The sequence below is a fragment of the Hylobates moloch genome, unplaced genomic scaffold (assembly GCF_009828535.3).
Source record: "Hylobates moloch isolate HMO894 unplaced genomic scaffold, HMol_V3 SCAFFOLD_19, whole genome shotgun sequence".
Lineage (NCBI taxonomy): Eukaryota > Metazoa > Chordata > Mammalia > Primates > Hylobatidae > Hylobates > Hylobates moloch.
This window is the reverse complement of record NW_026652294.1, coordinates 74,237,325-74,258,226: the sequence shown is the minus strand read 5'-3', so window position 1 is coordinate 74,258,226 and position 20,902 is coordinate 74,237,325. Positions and strand designations below refer to the sequence as shown.

Below are 20,902 nucleotides of genomic sequence, written 5' to 3'. Positions count from 1 at the left end.
GAGTTGAAGCAAGGAACAAGTGATAAATCACAAACCATCGATGTGAAAAAAGGGAATTTCTCATAAAACAAAGATTGTCCAAGAAAAAATATATTGGTCACAGGAAAAACAAACCTGGACTTGCTTGTTATTGGCTAGTTCCAATTTCAGACATGGCTACTGGAAGATCCCCCATATCCAAAGGCCTTTAAGTTATTTTTACTATCTTTTTTGACAGTATACATAAACACAGAAATAATGTGGTTTACAAACTAGGTTTTGGGAGGTTTGTATGGGTTTCTTTGAGACAGGGCCTCACTCTGTCACCCAGGCTGCAGTGCAGTGGTGAGATCTCAGCTCACTGCAACCTCTGCCTCCCAGATTCAAGTGATTCTAGTGCCTCAGCCTCCTAAATTGCTGGGATTACAGGCGTGCACCACCATGGCCAGCTTTTTCTTTTTTTTTTTTTTTTTTTTTAGCAGAGACAGTGTTTTGCCATGTTGGCCAGGCTGGTCTCAAACTCCTGGCCTCAAGCGATCCGCCTGCCTCGGCTTCCCGAAGTGCTGGGATTACAGGCGTGAGCCACCACACCCAGCCCTGAAAAATTCAGTTCTTTATTAGGGTTTGAATATTAAGAAAAAGCTAGAACAACAAAGAAGCAGTTGTTCTTTCTCTTTAACATAGAGCTATGGAGAAAAACCATCCTTATTTCTTTAGTTGCAGTTGTAGGCCAAAAAGGAAAAAATAAATTATGAAAGTAAAATATTAGGATTTTAAGTATATATAAAGAATTCATGCGTCTATTGAAACTACGACTGAAAAAATTTCATAAGAATTTCACATAAATCAGCTAAAATTTTATTGAATTGATTAAAAACTGAAAGAGGTCAGATGGTTGTACATTTGCTTTGATCCAGCACAAAGTTATTTTAATTGCCATGTAGCCTCCATTGTTTTGCATAAACGGATGCTATAGAAATAGCAGCATTAAATTCACTGTTTTAGTGATCATGGGATGTTGTCAAGGATACTCAGCTTTGCATTCATCAGCATTACTCTGATAGGTACTCTTTGGCAACATTAAGCTCATATTTAACTGCCAGCCAAAGTTGTCCTTCTGAGCAAATGGGATATTTTAATCTTACCGATAAGATTAATCTTCAGCTGATCAAGTTCTCTTTTAGTTTTAGCCACCAGGAAGGTCAATGCAGAGTTCTGTGGCCCTTTAGTCACTGTGAGAAACGTAAATTCTCACCAACTGTTGGGTTTTTTTCTTAAATTGTGTATGAACCTAAAAAAGGTTATAATTCCTTATGTAACAACCTTTACACATTTGTAAGAACCAAAACAAGTATGTAAAATTTAATGCAAACAAAATGATAAAACTATTACAATTCATTTAAGTAATATTAGTAAACACAGCAGATGAAGCGATAGTGTCAAAACTAGTTACCACTCACAGTGTCCTCTTGAATTTTGGGCCTAATTTTACATGTGTGATGTGATAATTTAATTCACTCACACTTTCTCTCAATTTAAATTACTGTGAAACCTTCACTCCTACAATGTGTTATAATGACTTCTGTCCTTCACTTGGTGCAAACATGCCATTTAGATCTTAGGTCTATCTCTACACCTTCTTCATTAGTCCACACGACCTCCCAACTGTAAACAGAAATACAACCTCAGGCACAAAATATTGCGGCAGTACTGGGTTATGAGGTCGTGATACAGATGACCCATAATGTTCTTGTACATATTTTTTAGTTATCATGAAAATCAATATGCAAATGTAGTAAATGCTCACAGAAAACTAGTAATCCCTTAGAATTGATCTGTGTATCCCAGTTTGGGAACCACTAATTTTGGCGATAGTGACATCATTTTCCCTTTGGTCCCATCTTCTCATTCTGCTTTTATCTTCCATTTGACCTTATTTTTAGAAAATCCTTATTTTTGATTTATGGTGCTGTATGCTGTATGGTAGACAACCTTAACTTCTCTTCTGAAACAACAGAATAAAAGCTCACAGCTCATGCTCCCAAAGAAATAACCCATGGACAATTGGCTTACAACACCATCCACCACAGTCTTATGCTGGTTTTTGCATTTTTCTCTGAAATCCTCTTCTCCTACAAGCTTTCAATGTGGGGTCTCAAAGTCAGAGAAAGCTAATAAAATAATTTTTAAAAACACTTTTGGTTAAAAATGCCATTTAACATTTTGGCTCATGTATGGTCCTAACTACTTTAGATAAAATAATCTGGCCTAATACTAAATGAGCTTTAAACATAGAAAACATTTAAGAGACAGCACACAATCTTAACATGGGTATCAAGAGAGAAGGTTGTCAAATCCTCGAACAAAATTATCTAAGTCTCTAAACAGCATCTCTGTCCTCAGTGAGTTTGTACATCCTACCACCCAAACAGCCCAACAGCCAACCTAAAGGTTAGGTGGCACTCTTCCAAGAAGGCATACCTTCAGGCCTAGCAAGGTGGAGGGCTTATCCTGCTATGATAGCTTAACGCTGTAATATGAAGTTAAGTTGTGAGAGGTGAGCAATGTGACTTTGTTACATTTGGGGGTGTCTACAAATGGCTTTCTTTAACTAAAGTTTTTTAGTGGACTAAAAGTTACCTTAGACTGGTGCCTAAGTTTAGATCTTGAAGCAGACAATTCTTGGGACTAAAAGCATCCAAATCGTTAATTCTGAACTAGAGAGTATTCCATCACACCTAGTGTAACCTAAGACACAAGCGGTCTAGAACAGTTAATCTATATAAGAATGGATATCACTCTTGCATTTGTATCTCTGTCTATTCCCCTGCTAGACTTAGGGACACGGATTTCAGCTTATTCAGATGTACATCCCCAGAAACCAGGATGGTATTTGGCACTGGGTGAAGGGCAATATTTATTTATTATACTTAAATTCTGATAATTGTACAAAAGCACAAATGTGGTAGAGACTGGCTGTTTACCAAACCCTTATCCCTTTCTTCCTGGGCCAGTAACTAGTCTACATTTCCCAGACTCCCTTCCAGTTAAATTTAGCCATAAGACTGAACCTGACTGGTAGAGTATGGTCAAAAATCAATGTGCCATTTCCAGGCCTGGCCCATAAAAACTTACCATATGAATCATCCCTGTCTCTCTTCCTCCATCTGCCTCTTGTTGTTGGCATGCACAGTTACCTTAGAAATTAGTGTCAAAGATAACAGACCTATGTCAGCTTGGATCCCAGGGTGACCATGTGGAGCACAGTTTCTTTTGCCAGCCCTTTCTTCCAATTACACTTAATACGAATAAGAAACTTCTGTCTTGTTAGGCTACTGAGATTTAAAGTTTGTCTGTTTCAACATCTAGCACTATCCTAACGAATACAACGTGCTCAATAGATGATGCTTTTTGGTTTATTAAAGGCAGGTAATCATAATGTAAAGTGTGCCAAATAGAGTAAGACATGGTCTTGAGTTCTGGATCTGATACCCACTAACTCAGAGACTTTGGATATACATTTAATACCACAATCCCAAATCAGGGTTGTTGGGAAGAATTAAATGAGATTATATATGGCCACACCCTTGCACAGTGCCGAGCACATTAAATCACACCATTGTGTTTACTATGACGGTAAGAAGTGTCATCTTCTCTGTTTAATAACACATTCTTGGTCTCTTCCAATATCACAGTCATACCGTTAATCCCTGTTCTAATCAACAGAAGGGTTTCCATAAGACTTGGACTTGCCTTCTAAACCTGTACATTTTGAACTCTGGTTATTTTTCAGCTACGTATTGTCTCAAAGCTGTGCAAGCTCGAATTTCCACCTCTAAAGAATCATCTTCTCCAGTATATCCTGCTTGTGGGTAATCATTAGCTTGCCAAACTCTTCAGTGCTCTGACATGAAAAGTTCTGTAAAGGGCTCAGATTTGACTCCATGACTTAGGAAGGAACCCTAGTAGCATCCTGAACATTGCCACCCAGATGTCACATGGCTCCCTAATATGGGGGACTCATTTGAGACCCATGTTCCCTAAGTCTTATACCAGGCAGGGAATGCCTTCCACTGCCCATTTTAACCACTACTTAAAAACTCCAAAAGAGCCAGTTTCATTTTTCAAATTATTAACTAAAACCCTATAAAATTTAACCCAACCAAAAACTTGGATTTTGCTAAATGAGGTTCTGGCTACCCAAATATGGCTTAACTTCACCAGATTATAGAATTTAACTCTACCCAAGGTTATCATTTGCATTTATAGACCTGTGGTCAGATGTTTCTTATTTGCAAGCTTAGAAGCCTCAGCCAAGTCAGTGAAAGCCAGAACCATGACATATTTCTAGGGAAAACACTAAAGACTCACGTACATTTCCTCGGAATCAATTGGAATGTGAAGCTGGCAAAACAAGATGATCCCCAGCCACAGAGACCATATGAAAGAAACACAAAAGGGTAGCATTGAGAGTCAAAAGGATTAAATACTCAAAATGGCAAGCACTGGGTCAGCCCAGTTCAGAAAAATGTAGCAGGGAAGGACAGATTTTAGATTAGCTCATCCAGCATGAGCAAGATTTCTGATAAATGGAAGACATGGCAAAACATGTATGGCCCAGAGGCATTTTTCAAGCACTTCAGAGAAACCGTAACTCAGTGTGAGTACGCAGAACTTCAGAAATTAAACTTCAAATCCTAGGCCCAACACTTACCACCTATGTGATAATGGACAAGTTACTTAACCTTCTTAAACCTCGGTTGAACCTCAGTTGTCTCAGTGATATTGGGGTGGTCAAACAATTATAGGATTGTTTTAAGGGTTAAAAAAGATTATGCCTATATAATGCTGGTGGATAGCTTTTATCCTGCCTGCTTCAGGATTGCCTGGTCATTCGTGACCACTGACTAGACTTTGCAGAACTGTTTTGGGTAACAAGGATTCATTGCTTGACCAATCTGTAGTCAGGTTGCTCAACCTCCTCCTAGGCCCATCTGTGCACCTCCTTGAAAATTCCAGTTTTAGCAAGAACCCTGCTAACTTATTTTAGCCAGACTCTTCTATCCTGCATATCTGATCATCCTCAACGTCCAATTCGGTTTCTCATCTTCCACCGTATTCCAGATGATGTCTGATCACCCTGGCTTGTCTTCACTGAGAATCCTGTTAGGTCAGTTTAGCTAAAATCCTCCTTACTCCTGATGTTTCCTTTTAGTAATTTTCTATCCACTGACCCCCACCCTGCTCCTTAGCTATAAATCCCCACTTGTTCTTGTATTTAGAACTGAGCCTAGTTCTATACAGAGGTCTCTTTTTTCCTATTCCAATAGTTCTAAATAAACTCTGTTTGAACTGCTTCAACTACTGTTCAACTTTGGTTTTCTTTGACACTGGTTAAAACAAGCTTACATTTTCTGAAGGACCTCCTCATCTATCCAGGAGACCTCAGAGACTATGATAGAAGGTGGAAATCCATTGCGTGAGTGGATTAGGGATCTGTGAGGATCTTACCACCCCATTGACTCCCTCAGACAAAGTCCTGGTTGCCCATCCTGGATCAGTGGTTAAGTTCTCAGCCTCATCCACTTGGGACCCTTCAAATCTCTCACTATCTAAGTCCTGGCAGGGTAAATATATCAGTAACCTCAACATTATTTTTCCGAATGCTCATCACCACGCATTTGACATTTGGTTTGCCAACCAGTAAATTTTCAGAGTTATGCACAAGGTCATACTTTGCCTCAGCCTTTCTGGCTTCTAAACAGATGAATGTTAGTCACCAGACACTGCAGAAGCATTTTGTTGAGGGCATCTGTTTGCAAATTGCACGTGAACATCACCATCAGCTGGTCTTGTTCCCAGGCCAGCTCTCCCATACACAAATGAAATTAACAACTCAGATCACACACAAGCCGGAAAAAATTGCATATTTTGCAATCTTTCTGCTGAGAAACAGTGCAAATGTGACCTTACAACAACAGATTTTGACCTTTTTGATATCAAATTCTTTTCAAATTCTTGATCAAAGCTTCGGATTATGTCTCCAGAAAACAGAACCAAAAACAAAAAATCACAGGTCATATACATATTTAAAAAAATTTTTAACTTATCTTTTTTATTAATTAGGTTTTATACCAAAAAGAAATACATACTAATGGAACAGTCAAACAGTTAAGGATATAAAATTAAAATAAAATTTCCCTTTGCCTTTACTCTCCCTGAGCCCCACTCCTCAGAAGTAAACACTATTAACAATTCTTTGAATAGATACTGCCACTTTAAAAAATACAAATATATTATATACATTGTTTATATATGTAAATATATAGATGTATATAATATTTTTGTATCTTATATAAGCAGACCTCACTTTGCAGAGCACAGGATCAAATTACTGCACTAACTAAAACCATGCAAAGTGGCCAGGTGCAGTGGCTCACACCTATAATCCCAGCACTTTGGGAGATCAAGGCAAGAGGATCGCTTGAGCCCAGGAGGCTGAGGCTGCAGTGAGCTGAGATTGAGCCACTGTACTCTGGCCTGGGTGAGAGAGTGAGACAATGTCTTTTAATCACAACAATAAAACTTATTAAGCATGCAAATTGATCTTAATATTCAATGGAAAAAATTACAACTGTTCCATCACCTTTACAATTTTTTGTCAAAATGTTAAAACTTCTCTTACTGTTGGTTATAAATGTAAGGGAAAACAAAATATAGTAATATTGCTATGTAGTACACTGTAATATAAAACGTTAGGAACATTGAGAAGTAAAGTATCTTATTCTAAAAGGTTTATAAAGATTAATTTAAACAGTGCTTGCCTTCTTTTTGTAATATAAATAATGTGAACTATATTTTTATGCCTTGCTAAATTGCCATATTTCATCTAAATTTGGATCAACTTCCAATATTTTATTCTTTGTACTTTCAATGTTAGCAAGTGCCTCCAAGAGTTCCTTAAATATGAAGTATTTGGCTGTTTGGCTGGTGTCACTTCCTCTGGGACACCTTCCTCCTTTTCATCACAACAATTTTTCTTATTAAGGTTGACAGACTCACCTCCACTAAGTTCCTCTGACTGCATATCTAGAGTCTCTCAAATGGCAGCATGGTCAACATTCCCATGGTCAGTGATTTCTTTTTATGATGGAGTTTCACTCTTGTTGCCCAGGCTGGAGTGCAGTGGTGTGATATTGGCTCACGGCAACCTCTGCCTCCCAGGTTCAAGCGATTCTCCTGCCTTAGCCTAGTGATTTCTTCTATAACCCCATTTACACTAACTGTGAATTTATCTGCCAGTGTTATCTCTGTTCCGTTCTTCGTTGGGCTTAATTCCTTCTCTCAATTATGCATTTTGTGAAACGTCACATGAGTTTACAGTTTATCACTGGAGACAGGCGACACAATTATACACTTTTCTATTAGTAAACTGAATAAGAAATACTCGATGACCAATCAAGGGTAGACTTTGAAGGATATCGATTATTTATACAGTGATTTGTGGACTGAAGAGCCAGTAGTGAAGTTTGTGATTTATCTAAATGACTCACAGTTAACATGCTGTGGTGACTGAATTTGAACTGTGTTGTTGGGGACTGATATTGTTTAACTAAAACATGGTAACTGAATTTTGTTCATATCAAACCATGAAAAGCAAGGACTGTCTCTGTTTGTATATATGTACATTTATATACTTTGAAGATAAATCAATATTTTGTATACCATGCTTCACTTTTTTCTACTTAATGTATCTTGGCAGTCTTTTCATATAATCAAGTACCATTATTTGGATGTACCAACACTAATATAACCATTTTCTTTTTGGTAGATATATAGTTTGTTCTTGCTGTTTTGTAATGTCAACCAATGTTGTAATGAACATTCCTATACATGCAATTTGGGGCCCTTGTGTAAATACATCTGTAGGGCGAATATCTTGTAGTGAAATTGCTAGGTCAAAAAAAAAGTGCATTTTACATATCAATAAATTTTGTTGTCCTCAAAAAGGTTATCTAATTTACATTCTCACTTACATTATGTGAGAATTCCTGTTTCACCAACCAGGTATCCTTGAACTTTGTAATCTTTGCCTATCTAATAACAAGCCCAGGACATTTTGCTTGAGACTTTAAAGTGAGTTTTAGGAGCTTCCCCCTTTTCTCCAAATCAAGTTTTTTTTAAAGTTATTTTGTAATATGGATTGGTATATCTGTCAATATAGGTGTAGGGGTTGGAGAACAATTGATATTTTCAATGTGACAACTCTTTTTGTGAGGAAACTTTGCAAAATATCTAGCATTCCTGGCTCCTGTCCACTAAAACCCGGTAACACCTCCAGTCATTGTGATAATCAAAAAACATTCCACACATATCCATCTTAGGAATGCACTGCCTAATTGAGAAGCACTGGGTTAGAGGACTTAATCTTTTTACTAAGACTTAACAGTCACTCATGAGCCATCCTGAACAAATGTACTGGATATAGCCAGATGTCCTTTGAAGAAGCTATTCTGAAACTTAAACTCTGCTAGAGATGACTGAGGCAATTTTTAATTCCACAAATATGTATTGCAAAAAAGAGACTGGGCTTTAACTATTGAGGTCACTGGCCTCAGGAGGGAAAGATAGACATGCAGATTGTAGCCTTATGCAAGTCACAACATTGCCCAAATGGGTAGGTTAAAATGAGGATGTTACAGGATTTGCTCTATCTGTAAAACCTTGGAACTAAGTATTGGAAATGACTTTGTAAAAATATGCAAAGACTAGAACAGAAATAAAAGTGGTATAAAAACATATCGGACCAGCCTGACCAACACGGTGAAGCCCCGTGTCTACTAAAAATACAAAAATCAGCTGGGCATGGTGGCAGGTGCCTGTAATCCCAGCTACTCAGGAGGCTGAAGCAGGAGAATCACTTGAACCTGGGAGGCAGAGGTTGCAGTGAGCCGAGATCACACCACTGCACTCCAGCCTGGGTGACAGAGCCAGAGTCGATCTCAAAAAAAAAAAAAAAAAAAAAACATATTGGAGAAAGATGTTGATTCCAGAATTGGAGGGAGGAAAAACCTTCATGAAAAACAGTAGTATTTGAGTTGGGTCTTTAAGAAAGAGTAAGATTTCAAGTGGTAGAGATGAAGAGAAAAGTACTGTATGTAGGAGGAGCAATGTGAGCCAGGAGAGGGGATGGGAACATTCAAACCTTTTTCAAGTTGCTACCCTGCATGGTAGAAATGTAGAGTGTGAAGTGCAATCAACTCAAGATAAGGCTAGAGAGGGTGGTGGAAACCGAATTGCTGAATCTTTTGGAAATATGACACAGGCCTTGCAATCTGTCATTAAGCAATTAGATTAAAATCCAATAAATTACAAAATAACTTCACCATTGTTGAGAGCTGGAATTTTAAAATCTCTTAGAATTAGTTCATGAGTTTTGGTTTCTGACCTCAACTATGAGAAACCTGTGCTCCCTTTATCTCCCAAATGTTTAATCCTTCTGATTACATCAGGGAGAAAGACTCCACTAGGTGCTCGTCTGGGTTGAACAGCTGCTAATCTCTTTTGAACAAAAAGCATGGGCCACAGTGTACTAGTTTGTTCTTGCATTGCCACAAAGAAATACCTGAGACTGGGTAACTTATAAAGAAAAGAGGTTTAATTGGCTCACCGTTCTGCAGGCTGTACGGGAAGCATAATTCTGGCATCTGCTCAGTTTCTGGGGAGGCCTCAGGAAACCTACCATGAAGGCGGAAGGCAAAGTGGGAGGAGCAAGAGAGAGAGAGGGGAGGCGCTACATACTTTAAAACAACCAGATCTGGCCAGGTGCGTTGGCGCATGCTTGTAATCCCAGCATTTGAGGAGGCCGAGGTGGGTGGATCACTTGAGGTCAGGAGTTCAAGCCAATATTGTGAAACCCCATCTCTACTAAAAACACAAAAATTAGCCAGGCGTGGTGGTCCACGCCTGTAGTCCCAGCTACTTGGGAGGCTGAGGCAGGAGAATCGCTTGAACCCAGGAGGCAGAAGTTGCAGTGAGCCGAGATCATGCCACTGCACTCCAGCCTGGGTGACAGAATGAGGCTCTGTCTCAAAAACAAACAAACAAACAAACAAAAAAAACAACCAGGTCTCATGAGAACTCACTCACTATCTCGCTGACAGTACCAAGGGAGAAATCTGCCCCCATGATCAAATCATCTCCCACCAGGCTTCACCTACCACATTGGGGATTATTACAATTGAACATGAGATTTGAGCAGGGATACAGAATTAAACCATATCACCCAGGTCGAGCACCGTCTACAGGGATCTGAACAGAAATACACGGAGAGTAGTTATGGGGAATTTAGAGCAATGTCCTGAAGCCTGACTGTTCAAGGCTATCACCTGCGGTGCTCACTCCTGCAGAGGGGTCCAGGCATGTGTGGCTCAAAAAAAAAAAAAAAAAGTCACTCCCAGGTAATTCTAATGGGCAACCAAAATAGAAAACCACAGATTCTCAAAGAATCACTGAAGAGGGGGCCACATGGAGAGGAAGATGCAATTTGAGAATCAAGTCCACTGAGTGCCACATTTGCAGAATACGCCAGGAGTTTTAAGGAGTTTAAAAAGAGGGGACATCATTTTCTTCCATCACTGAAGCCATATTCTATTACCTTGAGTATCTTATCTGAGACCGTGTATATCCCACTAACCTAACGAGAAGAAGGATAATTAGATGATTATATAGCTAGACAAGCATCTTGAACCTCAGACCATTATTCATAAGGTGCTGTGATCCAAGGAAAGTATAATTAGTCACCACTTAGTATCATGTTAAGGAAGCCAATAAACCCGGGGGTAAGGCAGGTGGGGAATACCAGAGCATGTTTACCATTTGATCTGCTTGTTTTCTCTCCCAAATGTTTAATCCTTCTGATTACGTCGGGGAGAAAGACTCCACTAGGTGCTCATCTGGTTGAACAGCCGCTAATCTCTTTTAAACAAGAAGCATGGGGCCCCAGTGTACTAGTCCATTTTTGCATTGTTACAAAGAAATACCAGAGACTGGGTAAATTACAAAGAAAAGAGGTGATATTACATAGGTTGAGTATATAACATAGAAAGATGGATTGCACCTTGAAATTACAATAAAACTAGTCCATGTATAATATCTAGTTATAATAGCCACTTGAAATTGTTATATATTTTCCCCAAGCTCTTTATATCTCCCCCATTAAGAAATAGAGCCTTCATTTTTGTAGCATTTGCATGAATATTTATTTATTCTTGTCTTAGAAAGCATTCCAAAATTTTAAAAAAGTGTCTGCTACCAAGAGTTGCATGTTTGCTTCTGCACTGCTGACATATTAAGAATTTTTCTGAGGCATTGAATAGTGAATTTGACCTCTTCACTAGCAGTGAGTTTCCCTTTAAGTACTGTCAGTGACTGCGGACTTGTAAAGCACCGTGAAAGCAATAATCTACATAGCAGTGGTCTTTCCAGTTGATATTCATGAAAGGCTGAAATAATCTCTGTCACATGCCAGGGCCAGCTTCCTAGTGAGCCTACTATCCCACAGGACTCTCTCGTCCCACAGGACAGGAAAGGGGGTCCATCCAAGACAATTCACCAAGGGCAGGTGGTGAAGACAAGCCTGGTTGCAACTGAAAGATGCTGTCAAGCAAAAGACATTGGCTAACAAAAGCTGCTGATGCTGCTATGAGAAAGTAAACCAAAGACAGCCCAGAGAGAAAGCTGGCTGGTCTGATGGAAGTCCCAATGCACTGACCCATCATACTTGATCAATTACAGGTGGTGTTTGTCTCTCTCAGGTTTAGCGGCATTTCATCATTCAAATACTTATTCAGTGTTAGTTGTGGGTGAGGCACTCAATGGATTTCACTAGAATATAAAGGACCTCATCCAAGATACAGTTGTTACTGGAACCGGCAGGGGAAGAGGGTACTCATTTATTACTGCATAGCTCACTGCCTTGTCTGCAGAATTCACTCATTCATTCAGCAAACTTGTTCTGAGAATAGTGTTAGACACAGAAAAGTCCCTTCCTTTCTTGCATTCACAAATATGTAAAGAGTACCAACTATGTCCTAGGTGCTAGTGTTAAAATAGTGAACCAAACCTAAGTGATATATTCTAGTGCAGGAATTCTTAACCTGGGACTCAGGGATGCGCCCTACAATGCATGGATCAGCTTCAGGGAGTCTTTAAACATGAGTAGGAAAACACTCAGATTTTTATTTTCACTCATCTCTAACTGAAATTTAGCATTTTACTCAATTGTGAATGCAGGCAACAAACCACGGCAGTAAAAAAGGTCCCGTGCCTCTGTCACCAATAGAAACCACAGACATATTCATATCAAGTTAAAGTGTTTGCAGATTTCTCAAAAAGTCACTTGTGCCCATCACCGCTCAAGAATTATGGTAGGTTTAAATCTTCCACCAGATTTTGTGTTAATGAAAAAGCACATATGTAACCATATCATAAATTTGTATTTCAACACTTTGATGATTGTATTTCAGTATAATTGGTTTTCTTTATAATCCTATGTGTTTTATTTTATGCATTGTTCTGAGAAAGAGTCCATAGGCCTCATCAGATAACAAAGCAAACCTTGGCACAAAACGATTATGAATCCTTGTCCTAGTAAGACAGACAGGCCTTAAATAAATAATCTTACAAATATATACTTACAGACAGTGCTAAGATCTCTAAAGAAAAAGTCCATGTATGTGAGATGATAAAAAGAAGACACGGTTCCCCCAGGATTTGGGGTTAGTGGGCTACCCCCAGGAGTCTAGTGGGATCCACCTGGATTCTGTTTCCCCTGGAAAATATCACATTCTGCTGCAGTCAACCAGTCCATAAAAAATATCAGTTACATATCTCTCCTGTGCTAGGTCCTATATGAGCACTGGGGATACAACATCTCTGCCTGCCAATCTACCGGGGGAAGTCAGAGCAAATCACACACGAGGAAATACAAATCTCAGATAAGTTCAGTTAGAGATCAGAGCCCTGAAGAAAGTGAAGCAGGATAATGAGATAAAGAGTGAAAGTCAGGGGGTGCTGAGGGCGGGGCAGCACAGGGAAGGTCTCTTGCAGAGGTGACATTTGCACTGAGACCTAGAGGAAGAGATTTGGGGGATACATTTAAGACACAAGACAAAGACCCTGAGATAGAAAAAGTAAACCCTCAGTTCCTTTGAACCCCAGGACCCAGACTTCTTAAATAGTGGTCATTGTTGCCTTGCTATGCCCTGCTTTTGGAGAAAGAAGCACATCACAGGAGTCAGAAGAGAAAATTAGGTCTGGTCTAAGGGTCAGGTGGACACAAGGGGCCAGAAGCAGCAGTCGGGACATGGATCGAGTGCCTGAGTATATGCCTTCATAGATGGGGTCCCCTGAGAAAGGTCAGGGGCCCCTCCCTACCTCTGGGCAACTCCGAGCATTTCCTAGCCCAGTTCATCACCATCTGCCTTTTAAACAAGTTCCAATTATCAGAGACCTCCTCAGGCCTGGAGAGGATCCACAAATATTTGTCATCTGACCTCACAGACCCCAAGCCCCCTAATTTTCAGGGAGCTGAAGCTGAAACTAAATGGAAGGGCAGCCATTGCCCTCTGAGTTCCATCTTAGTCTTAGCTCCCAAGGCCTCCTGGTGGGCACAAGAGTTCTACTCAACCCATCTTTTCCCAGCTGGATCCAGAGAAAGCTACTCATTCCCCCAACTTCCCGCACCCCTCCCCCAGACCTTTAGAAAAGCCACTCTCTTTCTCAATAAAAAATGACACCAAAGCTCCTATCTGGCAGCAGCCTACAGGACATCACTTATACCTTATTAAAATCCACAAAAACCTTACCTAGCAGCTATTAAACAAGCTCATATAAGGGATTGATTTTTGAAAAAAACAATAATTTCTAGAGGATATCACAAGGTCACAGAACGTTCAGCCCAATGCCCTATAATAAATATTGGCTAAGTTATTGCACAAATGCCATAAGGGGTACATGGAATCATTTTTATTAAAAATGAGCCAACTGCTTCTATCAGGCTATCTTTCCTGGTATTTCTAGACCTTCGGCTGGCTACCTTTTTCTTGTTCATAACATTCACACACACACACACACACATACTTATAATGTCAGAAGAAAATCAGTGAAGATTTTGCATCTCTTTTAAAACATTGCTAATCTTTAATCTGTAGTGAGGTGGGAAATGTGAGCTGATGATCAAACAATGACCCTAATCCACCACAAAATAGTGCAAACTTAAAGAAAATACAAATTCCATCTATCACACTTAACTTGAATGAGGACAGGAAAAAGAATTGGTAAATGTTAGAAATATTCTCTAAAATCAATCGAGGCAAAGGGACTTTTGACAGAAAGTTCAATGACAAGAAAACTCCCAATATTCTTGAATTGCCAGTGAACCGTCAATGTAAAAGTTTTTCTTTTTTAAGTGATATTTCAAAAGCAGCCTATGAGGTAGCAGGAAGAACTTTGGACTTCAAATCAGTTGGTGTAGGTTCCAGAGCTAGCTCTGCCCCTGATTTTCTTCATGACCCCAACCTGTTTTCACTGTGTATTTTTAAGTCTCTATGGGCCTCTATTTCCCTGTCTGTGAAATTATGCAGTTGGAAGGAATACCTTTTAAGCCCTCTTGAAGCTGTAAACCACTATGAATCTCTGCCTCTTTAATTAGAATAGGCCTGTAAGTACCAGGCAACAGATTCTAACCTAGATTCCTAACAGGAGTATGACCCTAGAAAATAATCTTTAAAGGTCTAACGTGGTCTCTTAGAGAATACTTGATTATTGCAACATTCACTGGGAAACTGTAGCAGATAGTGGATTTTTTTTTGACAGAATTTCGCTCTGTCATCCAGGCTGGAGTGCAGAGGCATGATCACACCTCACTACAGCCTCAAACTCCTGGGCTCAAGGGACCCTCCCACCTCAGCCTCCTGAGTAGCTGTGACTACAGGCACTTGCCCTCATGCCTGGCTATGTTTTTTATTTTATTTATTATAGAGATAGGAGTTTGCCATGTTGCCCAGGCTGGTCTTAAACTTCTGGGCTCAAATGATCTTCCTTTCAAAGCACTAGGATTAAAGGTGTGAGCCACTGTGCCCAGGCAATTTTTTTTTTTTACTTAGAGATTTTCTGATGAAAAGAATACACTGGGCATTATATTTGTGGCCAACATGTTCTGGACAGTGAAATGTAAACAGGCTGAAACTTGAGGCTTCTGGGGAAGTGTCCTTAAAAGGAAGGGAGCTCCCGTATTCCCCTCGTCTTCCTTCCTCTGGGCTGGCATATGAACACAATGACTGGAAGTTGAGGAGTCACCCTGGATCATGAAGCAGCCCTCGAAGTTTAGAAGAAGAACAAGCCAGAAGGAGCCTGGGTCCCTGCTCATCTGGAATCAGTTGCCAAAACAGCCCTGATTGCCCAACTCCAGATCTGATTTACATGAGAGTGATACAAATTTTTATCATGTTTAAGGCACTGCTGTCTTGAGTTTTCTGTCACACGCAGAGAGTCTTAATCCTAAGTAATATACACAAGACTGTTTCCCTTTATCAAAGAAATCATTATGCAAAATATGCCACTAATGACCAAACCAGCCTCTACCACAACTATTTCCGTGAATCAAAGGATTTGCCTGGAGACCTTGTTTTCATTTCTGGCCTATCTGCCTTCCTGCCCTCACTCACCTCAGCTGGTATTGGCAATGGCAGGGCCTGCCGGGTAAGTGTTGAAATGACGTGACAAAGAGAAGGAAATGAAGGATTTTCTCACAGGCTTTGCCCACAGATTGCCTCATTCTCAAGACTGCTTCCTTGCTGAGTGACTCCAGTGGGTTGGGTTTGCAATGCAATGGGTAGAGATCCTTCCAGAGAGCTGTCATCTGCCTGGAAACTTCAGCTTCCTAATACTCCTGTAAACCTCCTGGGACAGCAGCTCCAGTTCCTGCTGACACCTCACATGAGATGTGCCTTTACCTAGTACGACTTGCTCAGGACTGCCCAGCAGGGTAGCCTGCAATCCCAGGGCAAATGTGAACACCAGGCAGGCCTCCACTGATGCACAGCAGTGGTATTTCCCTGGAAAGTTTTACTTGTGAATCTGGAACTTAAACTCTCAGTTCTGACTTTTGCAGAACAACGGTTCCAGTTCCTTTGTCCAAGGAAGGCCCCAGAAAGATGGATGCTGACTCTGTGCTCAGAGCAGTGGTTTGCAATATTTATTTGATCGAGTACCCTTAGAGAAAGTGACGCGTCTTATGAACCATCTTCCTCGACAAAAAGCACATTATGTTCATGCAACGCAAAACTTGGCCCAGAATTTCCTGAGGTACCAAGCGCCCTAACACCCCTCCATGAGTCCAGAGGCCCCAGGTTAAGAAGCCTTGCCTTTGAACTCCAGAAAACATTTTAAAACCTCTAAAGTCATCGGATTTCCTCCTTGGGAACAAATGCCCCACTACTGCTCCCAAACAGAGAGTTGGCTGAGTCGATTTTAGAAGCTTCAGTTGTTCACAGGATTTACTGTTTTTATGACCAACAGTGAGAGAAATGCCACTTGTCTCTTCCCCACCTCCTGCTCCAAAGGTCTTCATGTGAAACTTAAGTCCCAACCAACTCTTCTTTCCTCCCTTATCTCACACTAAGCCACGTTGAACTGTTTATTTTCAGTTTCCCAAACATGCAGTGGTGCCTTCTTCTGCCCTCTGCCTCTGCTCAGGCAATTTCCTACTCCTAGGACACCTCTTTGCCCATCACTATTTGTCAGAATATTACTCATTCTTTAAGACTGTGTAAAAACAGATTTCTCTATAAAGGTTTTCCTGAGCCTTCCTTTGTGCACACGGCCTGAACTTGAACTTCTGTTCCAGAACACATCCCCGTCCGTCATGGATTATTTGGGCAACCATATAGCAAAATATTTGAACCTTTGAGGTCTGAAACCAGAATTACTGGGTTTCAGTCCTGGCTCTGTCTCTGTCTTACTGTGTGACCTTGTGGATATTTCTTAACTTTCCTGGGCTTCAGTTCCCTCATTGGTAAAATGGAGAAAATAACAGTTCCCACTTCACAGAGTCGTGTAAGGATCAAATGAGCTGATCCAAGTAAAAGTCTTAGCACAGTCCCTGGCACAGTGAAAGCACCTGATAAGGAATTATTACTTTGACTTCAGTTACTTATACACTTTTGCCCACACCCATTACAGTTAAACTGTAGAGTGGATGAGGACAGAGAGTAGAGTCCGTGTCTTAGTCACCACTTTGTACCTGATTGAACCTCGCAAACAAATTTTGCACATAGTAAATAATCAGTGTATGATATGTGAATGAAAGTGAATTATCCATAAATGTTTTATCTAAGAACTTCAGACAGTACCGTTGCCATCTATATTTTATGCATGGGTGAGAGGCGATGGAACAGTAAGTTGGATGCTCCATTGAGAATACAAATCATTCCGGGGTTTGGAAAAACCATCCTGATTGCAATTCTCTGTTCCAGTAACAGAATTTTTATATCATCATGAAGCATACGCCAAGAATTCCCCTCTTCTCCACTTACAATTGTTTCCATTTTAATTCAATGACACAGACATTTATTTAGCAACTATTAGATGCCAGACACTGTGGTAAGGGGTGGGAATCAGAGATGTCCTTCTGAAGGTCTTGCAAAGCAACTTCCATCTGACATCAAACTTCAAGTTCAGCACCCAGGATGTATACACACTCTTATATTCCTTGAGCCTGGAGCCCAGTCCCAGATAACAACTGGTCTGCAGGATTTCCCAGCCATGTGACAAGAGATACATACTTATGTCAAATGGCAGAAAAGTGGCTGGGTGCAGTGGCTCACACCTGTAATCCCAGCACTTTGGGAGGCTGAGGCAGGGGGATCACTTGAGGCCAGGAGTTTGAGACCAACCAGGTCAACATGGTGAAACCCTGTCTCTACTAAAAGTACAAAAAGTAGCCAGGTGTGGTGGTGTGCACCTGTAATCCCAGCTACTCAGGAGGCTGAGGCACAAGAATCGCTTGAATCCAGGAGGCGGAGGTTGCAGTTTGTGCCACTGCACTCCAGCCTAGGTGATGGAGCAAGACTCCATCTGAAAAAAAAAAAAAAAAAAAGGAACAATTAGAAAATAATTGTACTAATATGTGCAGAAAATTTACTAGACTGCTTCTGACCACCCAGACCACTGAATTGACATAAACAGGCCCCTGACTACACAGAAATCCTGAACAAAATATAGACAAAGTATTTTCCATATAACCAAGTTCAATCAGAAAAAAAGAAATTTCCAGTGCCAGGAATAGCATGAAATCAAGTCAGAGGAATAAACATGAGCTGATAACAGGAGGAGGCCATGGGAGTTTCATATGGCAATATGGACCCTTTAGGGCAAGGGAGCTACATTTCTCATGCCTACCAAAAAAATAATTATAATAATAAGGCCAGTCGTGGTGGCTCATGCCTGTAATCCCAGCCCTTTGGGAGGTTGAGGTGGGTAGATCACTTAAGGCCAGGAGTTCAAGACCAGCCTGGCCAACATGGCAAAACCCCATGTCTATTAAAAATACAAAAATTGGCCAGGCTTGGTGGCATGCACCTGTAGTCCCAGCTACTTAGGAGGCTGAGGCACAAAAATTGTTTGAACCCAGGAGGCAGAGGTTACAGTGAGCCAACATTGTACTACTGCACCATATTCCAGCCTGGGTGACACAGTGAGACTCTGTCTCAAAAAAAAAAAAAAAAAAAGAAGGGAAAGAATGAAATTGAGCTATCTGCATTAACAAGCTATTATGTGTGGTTTCAGAGGGCTAAAAAAAATTCACCAATGAAAATCAAACTATGAGCTTATACTACCCATAAGTCTGGGGCCTTAATTTATAAAACTTTCATGGTGTGGAACCTTAAACTGACAATTTAACATAGTATATAGGGTCATTCAAAGCCCTAGGAATCCCGCAAAAGCCAAAGCAAGATATTTCTATAGAGACATTGAGAGACCATCTCCTCTTGGTTGTTGCAAAGGCACTTTTAGCTCAAAGGGAAATCATTCCTGCCTACCAAGCCTGTTCATCTGCCAATGCACCCTATTTACAAATGGCACCACTTCCCATTAAGGCACACGAGTTGTCCTTGACACCCCCATACCAATTCATCACTAAGGCTAATTAATTTTACCTTCTAAATATCTGCCCAATCTGTCCATTTCCAAAACCTCATCCTAGTTCAAACCACTATCATCTCTCACCAGTCTCCTAACTGGTCTACCCTGCATCCACTCTATCAGGTGGTGCCATATAAAATTGCTATCTTGTAAGTCAAAACCAGCCTGGAAGTGGCAATTTCATAGGGTTCAACCTAATATTTCTTCCCATCTGATTTCCACACTCCAGATAGAGTTACCTTTCCATAAACGAAATCTTATCACATTGCACCTACCCCTCACTGAAATCTTTTGTGGCTTTGCCACTATTCTTAAGATGATAAAGTTCCTGAGCACCACCTGCAATGCCATTTGGCCCCTACCTCCCTCTCTCTCCAGACTCATGCCCCCCACTTTCCCTTATTCCCCCTCCTCTTGACCCACCGGATTTCTTCTAGTGCCTTGTGTTTTCCATGTTTTCTCTTCCCACAGAGCCTTCGCACATGTGGTTCTCACTGCCTAGAATATTATTTTCACTCCTCTTTAACTGAACAATTTCTTCTTACCTTCAGATCTCAACTTAGCAATGCTCCTCATAAGAGCCTTTTCTGACCCCCTGGCCTTGTCAAGAACCTTGTCACGTGTTCTCTGAATGCTAAGGTCATCCACTTCATAGCGCTTGACCCCATGACAATTTCACATCTATGTGTAGGACTCTTTGATTAGTTCTGCATCCCCCAGTAGCACTGTAAGGTTCATGAGGATAGAGACTGAGTCTGTTTTCACCAAACATTGAATCCCCAGCTCTGTGTCAGACACAGAGTGAGTGCTCAACATAATTTAAAATTATGGAACGGAGGAGTGACGAAACTGTATGCAGCGTGACCAAGGTGGAGACTGATGCAGTGGCCCTACAGGAGAAGATGAGGGCCTGAAACTCAAGCAGGTTTTTCATGCATTACCTTTATAATCTTCTGAACACTCCATCTTTTGTTTTAGGCATTTTTGTAAAGAAGGAAACTAGAGACATCAAGTAACTTGTGTTCAGGGTCACAAAATGATAGATCTAAGATGCCAATCCAGGTTGTCTGAATCCGAAATCTGTCCTCTTTCTATTAAAAAAAAAACAAAAAAAAACAAAAAACTTAGAGGCAAGCAGAGGAGACAACAAGGAGCCCGGGAATGAGATCCAGGAACTCTGATGCCTACAGATGCCAGAAAGGTAATGTAAAAACCAGCAGGCCAGGGCTAAGATAAGAAAGGGCATTGGAAACCACACCAAGCTAGAAGGTGCATGAATGCCCATCTAATTCTAGCTCCAACTTATCATTAATGCATGAGAATATAGGTCCAGTATTTTTAGATCATCCTATTTTTTTTTAGAGAAGTTCAAAGCTGCATTTTTGTGTGAAATCATTCTGATTTTGAAACACTATATGGGTCACACATAACATATCTGCAGGAGGAATGTGATACCAGTTTGCAGCTCCCAGTCTAGATGAATGGGAAATCAGCAGAGAAGCTGCACTGTTGCCAGTAGTCACCTATGCTTATGTCTTTCATGGAAAATATTTGGGCAGGGCCCTCATAACTAATCTTAGCAATAGTTATCCAACTTGAACTTTGATGATTCCATGAAACTGAGAAGCTAGGATCAGTTAATTTATAACTGGCTTTATGGTTTCAAGATCACTATGTTCTGATAAATCAAAGAACAACTAGCAAGAGGATAGAGATC

At 40.5% G+C, this 20,902-nt stretch overlaps 1 protein-coding gene across 2 annotated transcripts in view; it reads right to left on the bottom strand.

The window, feature by feature from the left end:
• Nucleotides 1–9,696: 9,696 nt before the first annotated feature.
• Nucleotides 9,697–20,902, bottom strand: part of SPATA6L (spermatogenesis associated 6 like) — a 252,007-nt gene continuing 240,801 nt past the window's right edge. The window contains exon 13 of one of the 2 annotated variants that reach the window (XM_058431086.1): nt 9,697–9,717. The gene's annotated coding sequence lies outside the window, so the exon portion shown is untranslated. Of the gene's footprint in view, nt 9,718–20,255; nt 20,277–20,902 lie in introns of those variants that run through there. The other variant, XM_058431087.1, reaches the window with a different exon arrangement.